Source organism: Nerophis lumbriciformis, linkage group LG06 (genome assembly GCF_033978685.3).
Source record: "Nerophis lumbriciformis linkage group LG06, RoL_Nlum_v2.1, whole genome shotgun sequence".
Classification (NCBI taxonomy): domain Eukaryota; kingdom Metazoa; phylum Chordata; class Actinopteri; order Syngnathiformes; family Syngnathidae; genus Nerophis; species Nerophis lumbriciformis.
The window spans coordinates 37702279-37714869 of record NC_084553.2 but is presented as its reverse complement, the minus strand read 5'-3'; the positions used below and the strand labels follow the sequence as shown (position 1 = coordinate 37714869).

The 12591-nt window shown below is 39.9% G+C and overlaps 1 protein-coding gene across 1 annotated transcript in view; it reads left to right on the top strand.

Annotated features, from left to right (window-relative positions):
* csmd1a (CUB and Sushi multiple domains 1a) overlaps positions 1 to 12591 on the top strand; it is a 1090750-nt gene that overhangs the window by 197184 nt on the left and 880975 nt on the right. The window lies entirely within an intron of this gene.

The window sequence follows — 12591 nt, the reverse complement described above, 5'->3', positions numbered from 1 at the left end:
TTTAAAACTTTTACTGTAAACACAAATGACATATTACTCTCAAATATTGTTCACAAATTTGTCTAAATCTGTGTTAGTAAGCACTTCTTCTTTGCCAAAATAATCCATCCCACCTCACAGTTGTGGCATATCAAGATGCTGATTAAACAGCATGATTATTGCACAGGTGTAATTGGGCTGCCCACAATAAAAGGCCACTCCTAAATGTGCAGTTTTGCTTTATTGGAGGTCTGGGCGGTCAGAAAAGCAGTCAGTGTCTGGTGTGACCACCATCTGCCTCACGCAGTGCAACACATCTTCTTCGCATAGAGTTGTTTAGGTTGTTGATTGTTGCCTGTGGAATGTTGGTCCACTTCTCTTCAATGGCTCTGCAAAGTTGCTGGATATTGGCAGGAACTTCAACACGCTCCACCGCATCCCAAACATGTTCAATGGGTGACATGTCAGGTGAGTATGCTGGCCATGCAAGAACTGGGTTGTTTTCCGCTTCCAGGAATTGTGTACGGATCCTTGCAACATGGGGCCGTGCATTGTCACGCTGCAACATGGGGCCGTGCATTGTCACGCTGCAACATGAGGTGATGGTATTGGGCGAATGGCACAACAATGGGCCTCAGGATCTTGTCATGGTATCTCTGTGCATTCAAAATGCCATCAATAAAATGTACTTGCGTTCGTTGTCCATAACATACGCATCCCCATACCATAACCCTACCCCAACAACGGGCCACTCAATTCACAACGTTGACATCAACAAACTGCTCTCCCACACGGCGCCACACACGCTGTCTGCCATCTGCCCTGAACAGTAAAAATCGGGATTCATCCATGAAGAGAACTCCTCTCCAAGAGCCAGACGCCAGCGAATGTGAGCATTTGCCCACTTAAGTCAGTTACGACGACAAAGTGCATTTAGTTCGGGACCCCGATGAGGAGAAAAAGCATGCAGATGAGTTTCCCTGAGATGGTTTCTCACAGTTTGTGCAGAAATTGTATGCAAACCAATTGTTGCAGCAGCTGTCTGGGTGGCTGGTCTCAGATGATCATGGAGGTGCACCTGCTGGATGCGGAGGTTGTGAGGCCAGTTGGATGTACTGCCAAATTATCTGAAACGCCTTTGGAGACGGCTTATGGTAGATAAATTAACATTAAATTCAGGGGTAACAGCTCTGGTGGACATTCCTGCAGTCAGCATGACAACTGCCAGCTCCCTCAAAACTTGTGACATTTGTGGCATTGCGCTCTGTGATAAAACTGCACATTTCAGAGTGGCTTTTTATCGTGGGCAGTCTAAGGCACACCTGTGAAAAAAATCATGCTCACAAACACAGATTTTGACATATTTGTGAACACAATTTGAGAGGAATATTTATTTTGTGTATATAGTAAAAGTTTTAGTTCAACTAATGAAAAGGTATTTATTTTTATAATTTGTTATATATTATTATTACTAACTATTTATTATTATGTATCATTTTTATTATGTATTATATATTTATTTATTTAAAATACTATATATTTCATATATACTAAGGTTGTGGGGTAAATAATATAGCCACGCTATACAACTGAAAAAACAGGACAAATTCTTACAAAAATACTGAACATGTTGTAAAACGAAAGCATTGAACATTGACATATTATCTCATCTCATCTCTCACAAGTTTAGTTATTTTTTTTATAGGATCATGTTAATGATAAACATTATCTCAAACAACTTTAGTAAAATTGATAATAGAGCAGAAAGATCTGCACTGAGTGAACCCTCTAGTATCTTGTTTGAAATGGCATGGATTAATTGATGTATTTACTATTGGCCCAAGCCTATATGTTTTCACATATAAAATGATAATTATTAATAATTTGTAACAAGCGGAAGAGTTCAAGTACCTCGGAGTCTTGTTCACGAATGAGGGAAGAGTGGATCGTGAGATCAACAGGCGGTGCGGTGTCTGCAGTAATGCTGACACTCTATTGTGGTGAAGAAGGAGCTGAGCCGGAAGGCAAAGCTCTCATTTCACAGGTCGATCTACGTTCCCATCCTCACCTTTGGTCATGAACTTTTGGTTATGACCAAAAGGACAAGATCACGGGTAAAAGCGGCCGAAATGAGTTTCCTCCATTGGGTGGCGGGGCTCTCCCTTAAAGATAGGGTGCCAAGTTCTGTCATTTGGGAGGAGCTCTAAGTAAAGCCGCTTCTCCTCCACATCGAGAGGAACCAGATGAGGTGGAAGCCTCCCTGGGGAGGTGTTAAGTGCATGTCCGACCGGTAGGAGGGCACGGAGAAGACCCAGGGCACGTTGGGGAGATTGTCTCCCGGCTGGTTTGGGAATACCTCAAGATCCTGTGGGAGGAGCTGGACGAAGTGGCTGGGGAGAGGGACTGGGCTTCTCTGCTTAGGCTGCAGCACCCGTGACCCGACCTCAGATAAGCGGAAGACAATGGATGGATGGATGGATATTTTCTACTCTTGAGTGTTCTGAATGTTAGTGTACTAAACATTGCCTGCACAGTTTCTATGGCAGCAGTTTGAACCTATTATAGTCCAGAATAATTATATTTCCATTATGTTGTGTAATTATGTCCGTGCGTGTGTGTGTGTTTGGCGTTCAATACTATGAACAAAAAACATATTTTTCATTGGGAAGTTTATACTGTGTATTTTAAATTGTTTACGTTATAAACTATTATGTTGAATTTCTTAGTTGAGTTTTGCATCAATCCTATGACACGATTCCTAGAGGATACAGGTATCTGCACAAGTTGGTGCTGATCCAATATTAGGTTGTACTGCCTGAGCCATCTGCGCCAGTGCTTGACTGAGTGCCATTCCAGCTATGTTCTACAGCCTTACTAAGGGGAGCAACATGTGTGGAGCACTAATGATCTATGTGTGTCCAAAACATCATGCTATGAGGAAGTTGAGATCATTATCAAATGTAGAAGGTCATATTCACGTCAATCAAACCATCACTTGCCCAGTGACCAGCTCAAAGGTTTTACTAATTGGCCGCCTTGTTGTCGGCCTGGTTGACTGATCGGATCCCAGGTCGCTTGACTAACAGACCACATAACTGGCTGACAGGCTTATTGACGGCTGACTGACTTGCAGGGCGGTTGATGGAGCTGGACGCTGGGCGTCCTGGCTCACTGACTGCGGATAAGGCAGCTTCCAAACTTAAAGCCAATAGAGCAACAAGAACAGGATGCTGCGTAGAGATTATCAATACGCACACATCCACTCACACGTTTATCAGGCAAAGCCATCTTAAAAGTGGAGGCAGTATTTTTTAAGCTTTTAAAGTTGAGAAAAAGTGGGTCTGGATAATTTTCAGGGGCAAGAAAGTTTCCTGTAATTTGTAAAATGTATTTTATGATGACAAAAAAGTAGGTTGATAGTTGACAGCCTTTGATGAAAAGTTGGTTTCTTGCTTCAAAACCCACAGTTGTTCAGGCTGAAGAGATTCAAAGCATCGTGGGGGAGTCAAAATTTCCCTCATTGGAATACAACAGCATTCTTGGTCCTTTCTGTCACGTTGGCTTTAAACCTGTGTCGCTATGTGGTTCTTACTTACGTCATTTTACTAACCACGCACACCCATTCAAATCGTGTATTTCTTGTAAAATACATATTTTATTGCTTTATTATGTATCAGTCAGTATATTGTGATTTCAGTTCCCATTTAAGTTTTCATGTAAAAATGATGTAGGTTTTAGAGCAGGGGCATACTTGCCAACCCTCCCGGATTTTTCGGGAGACTCCCGAAATTCAGCGCCTCTCCCGAAAACCTCCCGTGACAAATTTTCTCCCGAAAATCTCCCGAAATTCAGGCGGATCTGGAGGCCACGCCCCCTCCAGCTCCATGCGGACTTGAGTCCGCTTTCCCACAATATAAACAGCGTGCCTGCCCAATCACGTTATAACTGTAGAATGATCGAGGGCGAGTTCTTGGTTTCTTATGTGGGTTTATTGTTAGGCAGTTTCATTAACGTTCTCCCAGCGCGGTAACAACACACAACAACAGCAGTCACGTTTCCGTCTACCGTAAAGCAGTTCGTCTGCCGTAAACAGCAATGTTGTGACACTCTTAAACAGGACAATACTGCCATCTACTGTACATGCATGTGTGACAATAACATCTATGGCTATTAGAGAGTGCAGTGCACAACTGCGCACACAACAAGGAGACGAAGCAGACAAACGAGGAAGATACAGCCGAGTAAGATGAAGAAATACGCTTGTAAGTTCCAAGCCGCAACTGCGATTGGACCTGTATAGCCTCCGGGAAGAAGTAGTGGACTACCAAGTGCTTGGCAGTGAAGATCTTCCTCAGGAAGCAAAAATTGACCGGTTTTGGGCCATGCTAGGAAGAGATGGAAGATTCCAGACTCTAGTGCATTTGATGAAAGCCCTTTTGTGCGTGCCACACAGCAATGCATCATCAGAGAGGGTGTTCAGCATGGTTGGAAAAATAATGACAGAGAATAGAACAAGGATGGACAATTCAACCCTTAACTCAACAATGAGTAGATGAGTGTTATGTGTGTGTATATGTGTAAATAAATGAACACTGAAATTCAAGTATTTATTTTATTCATATATATATATAACAAAATAAATATATATTTATAGCTAGAATTCACTGAAAGTCAAGTATTTCTTATATATATATATATATATATATATATATATATTAAAATAAATATATATTTATAGCTAGAATTCACTGAGAGTCAAGTATTTCTTATATATATATATATATATATATATATATATATATATATATATATATATATATATATATATATATATATATATATATATGAAATACTTTACCTTGGGACCTCCCAAAATCGGAGGTCTCAAGGTTGGCAAGTATGAGCAGGGTTGTCAAAGTCATTTTAGCTCAGGGGCCACATGGATGAAAAATCTGTGCACACGCGGGCCGGACTATTAAAATCATGGCATTGAAACTAAACAATTTCAGATTGTTTTCTTCGTCTTACTTTGGCCAAAAATAGAACAAATGCATTCTGAGAATATTACAATAAAAATATAGAAAAAAATACCGCTAACGGTAAAGTTTAGATCCATGAAGGAAAGAAGGAATTGAATGAATGTTTATAACTGAATAACTTTACATATGTATAAAAATGTGTTTTCTTTTGTATTATGTTTTTTAATGAATTAAGTAACGTTTATGACAACTTTTTTCCAAAACACAATATAGAATGTGAGATATAACAGGATAATGCATACATTGATCATTTGTTTTCAAAACGGTTACAAAAAGTGGGACCCCCAACATTTACTGTGGGACCCCATTTTTATGACTTGATGGGGTCCCTGGAACCCCATTTTAGAAATTCCTAGTGCCAACACTGATGGAGTATTGGTGCTTGCAAAACAGCAGCAGGTGGCTGTGGCCTGCAGGCCGGTTCTAATACTAATCAAATATCATCCCGGGGGCCATAGATAATTCATTATGACGTTTTTTAAAAGCATAGGAAGTGTTTATAACTGTGTGGAGGGTTTGTAAAGACAGATAAATGTGTATAATATGTGTTAAAATCTTAAAATAAATAGTGTCCCTACTTTGTAGAAATTCACCTATCACGGAAGATCTGGAACATAACCTCCACAATAATCCAGGGAAGATTCTAGTACAAGAATATGCATAATTACATCTTCATATTGGCAATAAAATAAGATCAATGTATTTTTTTTCTGCTGGTAATGATATTAGATAAGGTATTATCTGGTATAGCCAAATTTATGAATGGATAATCCTCAGTATATGTGGTTGACATTTACTGAAGCACATATTATTACCCAGAGACGTGTGTTGACAATTGTTTTGTAACATTTACTTGGACAAAAAACACAAAGTTTGCACAAAAACCTAACATGAGAATTCTCAGTCTTGTGCCGCTCTTCATTCTTGCCCTTCTGTGTGGAAAGCGGAAGAGGCTGAAGGTGTGGCTTACTGACTGGTCTGCTTGTCACAATGTTGCCAAATACCATTTGACACCCTTAAATTATCATTTGTACAATGAAGAATCCACAGCCTGTTTAATGTTTGTAATATAAGTGTGACATCATCATTCTTGATAATTAGACATTAATACAACCGTAGGCACTGTACAACGGTGCCACTTGTAGTACTCTGACTTGCCACTGTGAGAAGTGGGAGCGATCGTGAGCTAGCAAATGCATGTTGCTACCATGTTTTATCAGCGAAGAAGCCAGCGTTCGTGTTTTTTGGTAAATGCAAGAATAATGTTTTCATTCTTGTCATGTCTGTGTGATCATGTTTTGTTTTAGTTATGTTCGGTTTTGTTTTTGGACTCTTTGTGCACTCTTGTTTGTTTTGTCACCATAGCGACCATTAGTTTCACCTGTCTCATGTTTTGCATTCGCGCACCTGTTGTCAATCATGTCTATATTATTTAAGCCCATTGTTGCCAGAAAGTCAGCCTGGTGACATTATCTCTGTTTGCTTCTGACACCCATGCTACTTCTGTACCTCCATGCTACCTTTGAAATCTACGCCATAGTTCCCTGCGTTCCAAGTACGTTTTTGTTTATTGTCCATAGTTTTGCCTTTGTGGTAGTTTTTTGTTTCTTAGCCAAGTTTATCTCCGCCTTGAGCGCGCCTTTTGTTTGCACCCTTTTTTGTAGTTATAGTGTTAATAATGAATATGTACTCACCTTCACGCCATGTCCAGTCCAACTTTACTTGCATCTCGGGAAAACGAACATCCCATAGTCCACGTTATGTCAATTCTTTCTAAAATCATTAAATGAATGAATGAATGAATGAATGAATAAATGAATAAATGCAATCACCAAAATAGAGGATTAGATATATCTAAGACCAAGTACTTCAAGACAAAATTGAGGTGATCATACAAAGTATATTTTCATGCATGTATTTTGCATATAATTACAGTAAAGGTGAGTTACTTCCTTCTTTTTCTTATCATCTTAATGAGCAACCTGTATTAACACTGATTAAAACATTTTTTAGTTGAAAAAAAAAACAAATACTCCAAAGCCATCAATATCTCAGCTGGTGTGAAGGTCACCGCACGTCACCTTGATGACCTCATCACCTCATGCGCCGTGCTCCACCGACTAAAAGCTACGGAACAGAATTATTTCCAAGTTTCGCCCTTGCTTTGTAACTATGCAATTTTCAATGTCTGCTGGACATGCAAGAGGGGAGAAAGGCGTCTTCCTTCAATGATTTTAATCTAATATCATACCTCGGGAAGAATCACTCGAAGTCACATGCAACGCTTATATGCAGCAAAATAATGATAAGAAGCAACCGGGGGTTCTGACAATAATACCACACTAGAGTTGAGCCCAGCTTATCTTTTCACTGATTTTACTGAACCAGAGCTTTATACTTTGCACTTCTGTAGAACATATTTTGGAACAAAAATGCATGAATGGGCGGGCTTTGCTAAATGCTGAACCACAAATAAACAGAAATCTACTGTCAAACCTCCCCACCCCCCGTAAATTCCTTAGTACTCCAAACGGAGACCTGGTACTCTCTGCAGGTGACAATATACATGCCCCCATTCAATACATAAGGAAATATGGCAGCACTTGCTCAAATTGAGTAATATAAATGTAGAGATTAACATTCTAAATAGGGATGGGTACCTTTCACATTTGAGTTGATATGGTACAAATTCCCATTTTCGGTGCTTCTGAGTGTTCATGTTTTAATGAATGTTAATTTGTTAAATAATACAATCTAATTTATATATTTAACATTTAACACTGAGCTGATAATGACAACCGTGCTGTTTAGTTGGTATAATCTTGATTTATTTCACCTTTAAGCCTCATTTACAAGTATGATGTAGCAGACTTTGTATGCAGTTACAATTCCAAGAGGTTAGATGGCAGAAGGGCATAGACTGCGGTGTGTTGCTTAGTCAGGGAGTAGTCTGCCATTATGCTGGATCTAGTGTAGTTTCTATACTTTGTGTAATGAACTTAAAGGGAAACATTATCACAATTTCAGAATTGTTAAAACCATTAAAAATCAGTTCCCAGTGGCTTATTATATTTTTCGAAGTTTTTTTTCCAAATTTTACCCATCACGCAATATCCCTAAAAAAAAAGCTTCAAAGTGCCTGATTTTAACCATCGTTATAAACACCCGTCCATTTTCCTGTGACGTCACATAGTGAAGCCAACACAAACAAACATGGCGGAAAGAACAGCAAGCTATAGCGACATTAGCTCGGATTCAGACTCGGATTTCAGCGGCTTAAGCGATTCAACAGATTACGGATGTATTAAAACGGATGGTTGTAGTGTGGAGGCAGGTAGCGAAAACGAAATTGAAGAAGACATTGAAGCTATTGAACCATATCGGTTTGAACCGTATGCAAGCGAAACCGACGAAAACGATACAACAGCCAGCGACACGGGAGAAAGCGAGGACGAATTCGGCGATCGCCTTCTAACCAACGATTGGTATGTGTTTGTTTGGCATTAAAGGAAACTAACAACTATGAACTAGGTTTACAGCATATGAAATACATTTGGCAACAACAAGCACTTTGAGAGTGCAGACAGCCCAATTTTCATCAATTAATATATTCTGTAGACATACCCTCATCCGCTCTCTTTTCCTGAAAGCTGATCTGTCCAGTTTTGGAGTTGATGTCAGCAGGCCAGGGAAGCTAGGGTCGATAGGGGGTTTAGCTCGCTCGTCTGCAGGAACAAACTGCCGCCATTGCTTGCCGTGCTACCGAGGTCCTTTGTCCCTGAATTGCTCACACACTCCGGCAGATTCAATGGGGGTCTGGCGGCAGATTTCTTTGACTTTATTGTTGGAAATGCATCTGCTTTGAGTGTCGCAGGATATCCACACATTCTTGTCGTAGCATAGCTTTCGTCGGTAAAGTGTGCGGAACAAACGTCCACTTTCTTGCCACTTTCGCATCTTTGGGCCACTGGTGCAACTTGAATCCGTCCCTGTTCGTGTTGTTACACCCTCCGACAACACACCGACGAGGCATGATGTCTCCAAGGTACGGAAAACAGTCGAAAAAACGGAAAATAACAGAGCTGATTTGACTCGGTGTTTGAGAAAATGGCGGATTGCTTCCCGATGTGACGCCACGTTGTGACGTCATCGCTCCGAGAGCGAATATTAGAAAGGCATTTAATTCGCCAAAATTCACCCATTTAGAGTTCGGAAATCGGTTAAAAAAATGTATGGTCTTTTTTCTGCAACATCAAGGTATATATTGACGCTTACATAGGTCTGGTGATAATGTTCCCCTTTAATACACACCGACTGTTTGATTATAACGTGTATCATAATCAGTAACATGTACAGTATATGGCATGTAAATTTGCAACATTACCAAGAGGCAGTTTGGCTGAGTTCGCTCTAAATGCTGCTTGCGTGCTTGTTTGCCGCCAAGTGTTTTAGCCGTGCAAGTCTGCAACCGGACGTGGCGTCACGTGCAACGAAGGTATGGAGGTATGGCACTGTTTGATTTAATGTGACTCGATACCGTCCTTGAATAAGACACATCCCTAATTCTGAATACACATGATTAGGAAATTATATTCACATACGTTTTACAAATTTCTTTAAAAAACAAAAAAGCAGTATTGTAAAATAGTATAACAGTTGTACAACTTTTACATTTGTATTACTTTGCGAGAGATACATTTGACTGCTTCCAAAATTGAGTTGACTTCTGTGAGCTTAATTAGATAATAGAATCAATTATGCAATCAGGTTTTATATTCCCTAAGTTAATCACCTAATCAAATGTAGGATTAGAAAAGAGACTATTGTATTATGGTCTACTGAGGAGGATGTACACAATGACTTTGATAGTAAAATATACGATGTGATAATATGCCGTCATCATTTGATTGGTAATGATAAGGGAGACTAATTGTTAAAGACAACTTTAGTTGCTTACAAAATTTGCAACACGGTGCAAACTACAATTTCTCTTTTTTGGTTCAGTTTGTGATTTTGTCCGAACAAAATCAATTGTCACTCACTTTTGTGTACAACTAGCATAAAATGTATCTCTTTCCTCTCACTCAGTGACAAGGATTGAGTCATTGCATAAGTCATCTATGGTCACTTTTTCATTTCTTTAAGTACTAGACTTCCTTCCATTGATCTCTTCCACCTCTTTCCCTTTAGCGTCACCGCTACTGCGCATCTCTGTCTCGCTCACCATCAATAATCGTTAAAATATACAATGGCTTTATACCTCTATGAATCTAATCATTTATATGGCTGCGTAAAACTCTTTACTATTCTGCTCCTCTTGCTGCATCCACTGCCAAAACACTTTGAAAATAGTCCTGTTTATTACATGTGCAATTTGTAAACACTGACCTCATGCTGCCTTTGCACAAGTGGTAATGAGCCACACATCTGCCAGTAATATGTAATCACATTTTGTGTGACGTTGCAACGCTGCCCTTCAAAAGTTCAATCTTTCAGACAAACTACAGTCAGCATAGTTGGAAGAAAAGAATATTGTCTTAAGGATCTCAAATGAGCATCCTGCCCAGATGAGAGGGAGGTTATTTGCCAGGAGCTGGATTGGAGAGGAATTACATTTCATCACAAATGTATCGTGAGCTTTTGTCTCAGATATACCAGCCTGGACAAATATGGGGCCTGATTTTATTGGAGGTACTGACAAAAACGGCACAAGAACAAGCATCAGTAGGATGTTGCAGGTCTGTTTAAAACACATTTTTCATTTTGTAAGACTTGCATCGCAAACTTACCCCGTCAAATACAATTCAATTGTAAAAGTGTGTCAAAGGTTCCCCATTTTTCCCCATTTTTAAAACAAATTTTTAACGGGCATGACGAGCAGAGGAGCATGTTCGGCAGCGCACAATCACAGGGTACTTACAAGCAGACACGGTGTGTAGACATATACTTATTAAAAAATACGATTTGTATACATTTATTTTATAACAGAGACACTCTGGCTGATACTGTATTGGCAATAAGGTTGTCCCGATACCAATATGTTGGTACCGTTACCAAAATGTATTTTGATACTTTTCTAAATAAAGGGGACCACAAAAAATGGCATTATTGGCTTTATTTTAACAAATATCTCATCAAACATATGTTTCTTATTGCAATCGAATAACAATTTTGTCCTTAAATAAAATAGTGAACATACTAGACAACTTTTCTTTTAGTCGTAGATAAGCAAACAAAGCCTCCTAATTAGTCTGCTGACGTATGCAGTAACATATTGTGTCATTTTTCATTCTATTATTTTGTCAAATTTATGAGGGACAAGCTGTAAAAAATATTATTAATCCACTCGTTCATTTACTGTTAATATCTGGTTATTTTCCGTTTCAACATGTTCTATATACTTTTCTGTTAAAATGTAATAATCACTTATTCTGCTGTTGTTTTGATTATTATTATTAGATGATACCAAGTAGTTACAGGATCATACATTGGTCATATCTAAAGGGACATATTTCCTGAATTTATAAACATAATGTGAACTCTTACCTGCACTTTTGCCTCCGGAATTCCAGCTGCAATCTTGGAAGAAAAATCTGTGCATCACCATGCCTCCACCGCGTTACAAATGGTAGACTTTGTGAGAGACAACAAAGATTACTATGGGACAAATAGTGATTCAGAACCTTATCTTTTTGAGCCTGAATATAATGAGAATGAGCTACAAGTTTAAGAAGCTGGGTGCTAAGAAGAGCCAGTTAGAGTGAAACACTAAGCATTATATAGCACTAGTTCTGAGTTCTAAACAAACAATGCAAACTACGAACTTAACAAAACAATCACTTACTGTACATTGTCCGCTGACTGATGGGCCGGTTGTATCTTCTGGCACCCGAGTTGTGCTCCACTTTTAGATGATGAATAATCATCACACATCAGGTAAAAAATGCTAGGATGAAACAAGCATTTTGCCGTGTTTTTCTAGCGATGTCTCCGGGTATAAGTTGGATTTCAAAGTTGACCAGCTTCTCGGTTAATGACCGTGTGACAGCTCTGTGTCGCAGGGTTCTTGTCAGGACCGATACACCAGGTTGGTTGCCAAGCTTACAATGTTTTTATTTTCAATATTACAAAGTCTTTTTCCGTCTTCAATTCTCCCCCAAAGTCTTTCCTCTTTCCTGCTCTGGCTTTTCAGCTCCTCTGCCTTTTCAGCTCCTCTAGCTTTTCAGCTCCCCTCACCTGTGGTCACCAACGCTGCTAATAAAGAGACAGGTGATTTAATAACTCGTTCCAGCTGAGATATCCACTCACCTGGAATCTGCTTCACGCCCCTTCCACAAGCCTCCACCGCCAGTCTCAGGCCGAGCAGCCGTAGAGGGCCGCGAGAGGAAGTCGGCCACGGCCATCTGTGCCCCCGGTCTGTGGACCACCTGGAAGTTGTAGGGCTGCAACGCGAGGTACCACCGGGTGATCCTCGCGTTGGCATCCTTCATGTGGTGGAAATATTGGAGCGGTTTGTGGTCCGAGCAGAGGCTTAAGGCGCGCCCCAACAGGTAGAACCGGAGGGCCCCGACAA